This window comes from Lithobates pipiens, unplaced genomic scaffold (assembly GCF_037356315.1).
Source record: "Lithobates pipiens isolate NorthernLeopardFrog02 unplaced genomic scaffold, aLitPip1_a1.2 Scaffold_13, whole genome shotgun sequence".
In the NCBI taxonomy this organism is placed as follows: Eukaryota; Metazoa; Chordata; class Amphibia; order Anura; family Ranidae; genus Lithobates; species Lithobates pipiens.
In genome coordinates, this window is record NW_027507718.1 from 253,844,531 (window position 1) to 253,851,930 (window position 7,400).

Below are 7,400 nucleotides of genomic sequence, written 5' to 3' on the forward strand. Positions count from 1 at the left end.
AAAAGGGGGGGCGAGAGAGCACCCCCCTCCTGAACCGTACCAGGCCACATGCCCTCAACATTGGGAGGATGCTTTAGGGTCCCCCCCAAAGCACCTTGTCCCCATGTTGATGAGGACAAGGGCCTCATCCCCACAACCCTAGCCGGTGATTGTGGAGGTCTGCGGGCGGGGGGCTTATCGGAATCTGGAAGCCCCCTTTAACAAGGGGACCCCCAGATCCCGGTCTCCCTCCCCGTGTGAAATGGTAAGGGGGTACAAAAGTACCCCTACCATTTCACCAAAAAAGTGACAAAAGTGTTAAAAATGACAAGAGACAGTTTTTTACAATTCCTTTATTAAAGTCTTCTTCTTTCATCTTCTTCCTTCTTCTTTCCATCATCCTTCGGTTTCTTCCTCCATCTTATTCTTCCTTGGATCCTCTGCTTCTTGCTCTCTTCTGTTCTCGTCCGGCATCTTCCTCCATGGCGTCTCTTCCCACAGGGGGGAGGCCAGATCTGGGGGTCCCCTTGTCAAAGGGGGCTTCCAGATTCCGATAAGCCCCTGCCCGCAGACCCCCACAACCACCGGCTAGGGTTGTGGGGATGAGGCCCTTGTCATCAACATGGGGACAAGGTGCTTTGAGGGGACCCCAAAGCACCCTCCCAATTTTGATGGCATGTGGCCTGGTACGGTTCAGGAGGGGGGGGGCTCTCTCATCCCCCCCTCTTTTCCTGCGGCCTGCCAGGTTGCATGCTCGGATAAGGGTCTGGTATGGATTTTGAGCCCATTTTTTTTTTTTTTGGCGCGGGGTCCCCCTTAAAATCCATGCCAAACCTGAAGGGCCTGTTATGGATTTTGAGGGGGACCCCCGCGACATTTTTTTTTTGGGTGCGGGGTTCCCCTTATTATTCATACCAGACCTGAAGGGCCTGGTATGGAATTTCGGGGGACCCCCACACATTTTTTTTTCTTCATTTTTTTTTTAATAATGCTAACATGACCTGTGTGCAAATAGCCTTAAAAAAACCCATAGAAGTTGAGAGGTGCACCTGTTCATCTTATGCAAATGAATCTGCGCGGCTTGACATTTACTAAGATTTTGCCGGCGCAGTGAACCAAAGCACTTGAATGGGTGCAAATGCCGCTTGCGCATGTGCAGTGCATAAATTGACCTTGCGCAGCTCCAACTGTATTTGCAGGCATAGCAAGCTTGCTCAGAGAAAGTTACTTTTCCGTTCTATTTTGGGCATATTTGTTACTTGGACAGTTATAACTATACTTCCTCACATCACCCCCCATAATATTGGCACTTCCAGTTTCTTTTAATTCTGAGTTGAAGAATGCGTGCGCCATGTCTATAGCGGCGCACCGATCGCCGCCTCCCGTGCGCCGGCATGCTAATAATAAATGGGGAATTGCGCTGTGTTACAGGGACAAATGCTTTGTGAGTACGAAAACGCCCGTTGCGCATCGGCGTGCGCCGCAACTTATGGCGCAAACCCTTTGTAAATCAGCCCCTTTGTGTCACTGCAAGAAAGAATCAAGCATGAAGGTGAGCACTGACATAATAAAAGATTTAACTGCTTGTATAGTCTAGGGGTAAGAGCGTTTTACTTACATGGTCCTCTATTCCCAGCAGTGGACTGTCCCTTGTTGTCCTCACACCCAATGCGGGGCTATGGTCCCTGCATTGGTCTTGATGCCATCAGAGGACATTAGACTGTCAGAATGCCAGGGAGAAGAAGCTGCAGGGACCAGTCTAGCAGCATGGAGGAGCCTGCAGGAGACGAGGATCAGGCAAGTAAACGTGCATTACTAAGTCCCCAGCAAGTGGGAATTTTTAGGTTTCCGCAGTATGGCGATGGTATTTCTGACATTATCAAAACCAATGCAGGGTCCATAGCCCTGCATTAAAAGTGGTGATGCAGAGGAATAGTCCACCGCTGAAGAATGGATGAGTGTCTTCTGACCAGGACAGAGGAATGTCAGGTAAATATGACTGCTTTTACATCCTCGCATGGGTGCTCAACCTTGTGGCCCTCCAGCTGTTGCGGAACTACAAGTCCCATGAGGCATTGCAAGGTTTACAGGTACAAGCATGACTTCTAAAGGTAACTTATAGTTTTATCAACAGCTGGAGGGCTACAGGTTGAGCACCCTGGTCTAGAGTCTAGACCAGTGATGGCGAACCTTGGCACTCCAGATGTTTTGGAACTACATTTCCCATGATGCTCATCTGCACTGCAGAGTGCATGAACATCATGGGAAATGTAGTTCCAAAACATCTGGAGTGCCAAGGTTCGCCATCACTGGTCTAGACTCTAGACCTTAGCAAGCAGTTAACCCTTCCAGCGCACACACAGTCCCACTGCAAGGGTGAATTTTTAGGTTTCCTTGAGTTCTTCTTTAACAAGGATACAGATTATATATATACACGCATACATACACAGACTTTTTTTAGATAATCAGATCCTTATTTTAGCCATCTACCTGTAAAGATCTCTTTGGATGGTCACTCTGAATATAAGCCTTGGTTCATACTTTGATCCGCATGTGAATTGCACAGGAACTGAAACTGAAAGGGCTCAAATCGCACCGCATTGCACCAAAAGCGGGCATACACCTTTTTTGGAGCCACACTGCAACCGGATCGCATTGCTGTTTTGTACCATGTGATCCACGCACTGGAGGTGCCATTAAATGGGCGGTAAACAAATGCCTTACTTAGCTGCTCTGTGCAGTTGTTTTGCACAGAGCAGCCTCGATCCTCTTCTTCTGGGGTCCCCCCGCCGGTGCTCCTGGCTCCTCCACTTCATCGGGTGCCCCCCATGGAAAGCTGCTTTGCCTGGGGGGGCACCCTTGCAGGCTCGCTCCTGAGTCCCGCTGTTGCGTCCTTTGACACAGACAGCAGGACACGGCCCCCTTTCATGTCACTGGATTTGATTGACAGTAGCGGGAGCCAATAGCTCCTGCTGCTATCAATCTGCCCAATGAGGAGAGAGACAGCGGCTGGAGCTGCTGCACTCATGCACACCGCTGGATTGGATTGGGCTGGGCTCAGGTAAGAAAAAGGGGGATCTGGGGAGGAGCTGCAGCACAGAAGGTTTTTTACCTTACATACATAGAATGCATTAGGGTGAAAAACCTTGAGGGTTTACAAACACTTTAAAATGAGTTCCACCCCCAGCCCAGCTAAAAAATGTAAGTCAGCAGCTAGACATACTGTAGCTTCTGACTTTTAATATTAGGACACTTACCTGTCCTGGAGTCCAGCAATGCCAGCACAGCAGCTGATGTTTCCATTGGCTCTTGGGTGCTACCGCTGCCATTCGTTGTAAGGGAACCTGGCAGTGAAGCCTTTTCGACTTCACAGCCGGTTCCCTACTTTGCATGCACAAAGTACGCTGCCCTTTCTGAATGGACCGGTGGCAGGGGAAGGAGGAGGAGGGCCGAACTTCAGAGTGATTTGGTTGCTGCAACAGCAGCACAGTGGTGTAGTGGTTAGCACTCTCACCTAGCAGTAAAAAGTGTCGCTGGTTCAAATCCCAACCACAACACTACCTGCCTGGAGTTTGCACATTCTCCCTGTGCCTGTGTGGGTTTCCTCCGGGTACTCCAGTTTCCTTACACAATCCAAAGACATGCCAGTAGGTTAATTGGCTTCTGACCAAAATTGGCCCTGGTATATGAATGTGAGTTAGGGACCTTGGATTGTAAGCTCCTTAAGGGTAGGGACCAATGTGATTGTGCAATGTATGTGTGTAAAATTGATGGCACTATATGGGTACCTTAAATAATAATATAATAGATGAGCATCTTAATGAGACACAATGTACAGGGAAAGGAATACTTGTAGACACACACCCACACTCACTGGACTGGTGTCTTTATCCAACCTTACTATGAGGTCTCTCAGAAGTGGGGGCAGGTACTTGGCAAAAACTGGTACCCACTGCCTCAAAAGGTGCCAAATGTGGCACCAGAGGAGGCAGATGCTACTTCTACTTTTGGGTGGAACCAGGGGCGTTGCTAGGTCTACAAAAGATCTGGGGCTAGAGCCCATAGCAACATAGTAAAGAAAGTCATACGCTCGGGTGGGCATACACATGTATATACAGTAATTTACGCACGTGTGTGTGAGTGTGTATATATCCCCAGAGAGCCCCCACTTACATCAAGGTCCCTGGAGAGCCCCCCACTTACATCAGGGTCCCCAGGGAGCTCCCCACTTACATCAGGGTCCCTGGAGAGCCCCCCATTTACATCAGGGTCCCCGGAGTGCCCCCCACTTACATCAGGGTCCGCAGAGAGCCCTCTACTTACATCAGGGTCCCCAGAGAGCACCCCACTTACATCAGGGTCCCCGGAGAGCCCCCCACTTACATCAGGGTCCCCGGAGTGCCCCCCCACTTACATCAGGGTCCCTGGAGAGCCCCCCATTTACATCAGGGTCCCCGGAGTGCCCCCCACTTACATCAGGGTCAGCAGAGAGCCCTCCACTTACATCAGGGTTCCCAGAGAGCACCCCACTTACATCAGGGTCCCCGGAGAGCCCCCCACTTACATCAGGGTCCCCGGAGTGCCCCCCACTTACATCAGGGTCCACGGAGAGCGCCCCACTTATATCAGGATCCCTGGAGAGCCCCCCACTTACATCAGGGTCCCCGGAGTGCCCCCCACTTACATCAGGGTCCCTGGAGAGCCCTCCACTTACATCAGGGTCCCCGGAGAGCCCCCCACTTACATCAGAGTCCCCGGAGAGCCCCCCACTTACATCAGGTCCCCAGAGAGCCTCCCCTCCCCTTGGGGACCCCTGCAGAGACTCTGGGCTATAGCCCCAAAAGCCACCCCCTAGCGACGCCACCAGGTGGAACTCCGCTTTAACTTTGTATTGACATCTGAAGCGGATCGCAGGGGCAGCGCGATTGGAATGCGGTGAACATGCTACGATCGCGTGCTTTCCTGCACCGCATTAGCGCCGCAAATCTAGGCTGTCATTTTTTTTTTCCAAACAAGAAACCTTCTGATGTTGAATAAGCCTAAAATCTATTGATCAGGCATTTGAGTTCTGAAAAGCGGAGCGATAGAAGCAGAGATCGTTAGCGCACAGTACATTCACAGGATGGAAATCAGATGCAGGAATACAAAGTAAACTTTTTTCTTTTCTTTTTTTTTCCACCACCCTCCAATTAGCGCAATTTAGGAGAACGTTCAATTCCTTTACTGAATGAAAGTATTTCGGATGGGCAGAAATCCTTCACAGCAGGCGATCCCGCAGAGCCGGCTACATCCCAAGGCAGACAACCTGCACATAGCCTTCCATGGAGAATTGATGTTACCTGGCAATGCAGAGAGGCATGGTATGCTGGCTCCCTTACAGCATCTGGGCCATAGGAGAGCACTAATGAGAGCCATGTCTTCTCCTACAGTGCAGGGGGGAGGATGTTCTATGCAGCAGCACAACCTGTCTGTGTGCTGATCACTCTATACAACTCCCAGTGTACATGGACCCCTCCTGTCACTAGACATTAGCATTCCCAGGCACATTCACACTGCAGACAATTCTGCACAAGAACAATGCCCATCATGCCATGATCACCTGTGTGCACACTACTAGTACCAGGATCCCTTCACACCCAGCACACCATACCATAAGAACAATACCTGCATAGTGATAGATCCACAGCTAAGGACATCATTACTATACAATAATCCCCCATTGTCATCAACAAGCAGCTGTGGGTGACGGGTGCTGGGGGCACTGCCTATCACATCATTATCAAAGCTTGTCTCTTACCCTGGATCCTGGGCACAGGGAAGCTGGCATTGACCTTGTAGAGAAATTCATCATCTTCCTACTGTATAGGATAATCCAAAAGGTAAAGGAGGTGTCACTGATGAGATCCTAGCTGAGGCTTCCCTTCCATGGATGGCAGTAGGGAGGGCTGGCGATTACCCGGATGCCCTCTTAGTATCTTGTGCTTTTTTAGAAGCGTCTCTCCCTGGGCAGGAGTGAGCACAGCAGATGTACACAGGGAAGCGATCGGGCTCATGCCACGCCCCCCGTGATGCTGCCTGTCACTCGGAGTGGGCGGAGCCATCGCTTCATCTGTCTCCTGAGGCTGCTGTGTGATGGCTGGATCAGCACTCTGATAGTACAAGTCACACTGTGCAAAGTGTCACTACAATGTGCTATCATAGGAGAGCCCCAGAAATACTTTACACTGTAGATTTATTTCTTTATGTGTTCTTGTGTTGATCTGCATGGCAGTGTGAACAAAGGATCTAGAATTTATTTTATTTTTATTAATTTTTATGTGTTCTTGTGTTGAGCCCGCTTTGATCTGTATGACAATGTGAACAAGGGATCTAGAAATAATTTTATTGATTTATTTATTTTTTATGTGTTCTTGTGTTGAGCCCGCATTGATCTGTATGACAGTGTGAACAAGGGATCTAGAATTTATTTTATCTTTATTTATTTTTTTATGTGCTCTTGTGTTGAGCCCACGTTGATCTGTATGACAGTGTGAACAATGGATCTAAAATTTTATTTTATTTTTATTTATTTTTTATGTGTTCTTGTGTTGAGCCTGCATTGATCTGTATGACAGTGTGAACAAGGGATCTAGAATTTATTTTATTTTTATTTATTTTTTATGTGTTCTTGTGTTGAGCCCGCGTTGATCTCTATAACAGCAAGAACAAGGGATCTAGAATTTATTTTATTTTTAAATGTTATTTTTGTGTTCTTGTGTTGAGCCCACGTTGGTCTGTATGGGAGACAGTGTGAACAAGGGATCTAGAATTTATTTTTATTTATTTTTTATGTGTTCTTGTGTTGAGCCTGTGTTGACCTGTATGACAGCAAGAACAAGAGATCTGGAATTAATTTATTTATTTTTTAAATATTATTTATGTGTTCTTATGTTGGTCTGTATGGGAGACAGTGTGAACAAGGGATCTAGAAGATCATTTCGTATGTGCGCTTGTGTTGGGTTAACTTTGGTTTGTATGATAGGGAGTTAACCATTAGCAGTTTTACTGCTATAGGGAGGCAGCTGTGCACCACATCACATATAAATATACGTGATTTGGAATTTCAGCCTGCAGGTGGCGCACACATTCACAGCAGAACCTGATCCACGGGTGCCGGGCACTCAATATCCTCTGGCACCTGCCGATTGTCGTTAAAGAACACAGAATGTCTATATATATATATATATATATATATATATATATATAGAAAGTTCTTTACCAAATATTCATTCTGGACCTTTTACATAACTATATATTTGTATGAACATTCATTATATGATTACATTACCTTATGTACACACACATCTATATTTTTATTACTGCTAGAGTCTTCAAGTGCTCTACATGTGCACTGCATTTAGGCCTTCATTTTATTTAATTTC

At 47.6% G+C, this 7,400-nt stretch overlaps 1 protein-coding gene across 1 annotated transcript in view; it reads right to left on the reverse strand.

The window, feature by feature from the left end:
- The window catches only part of GPRIN3 (GPRIN family member 3), a 255,935-nt gene extending 249,907 nt beyond the window's left edge, over positions 1-6,028 (reverse strand). The window contains exon 1 of the mRNA XM_077476552.1: positions 5,777-6,028. The gene's annotated coding sequence lies outside the window, so the exon portion shown is untranslated. The remainder of the gene's footprint in view (positions 1-5,776) is intronic.
- Positions 6,029-7,400: the final 1,372 nt, after the last annotated feature.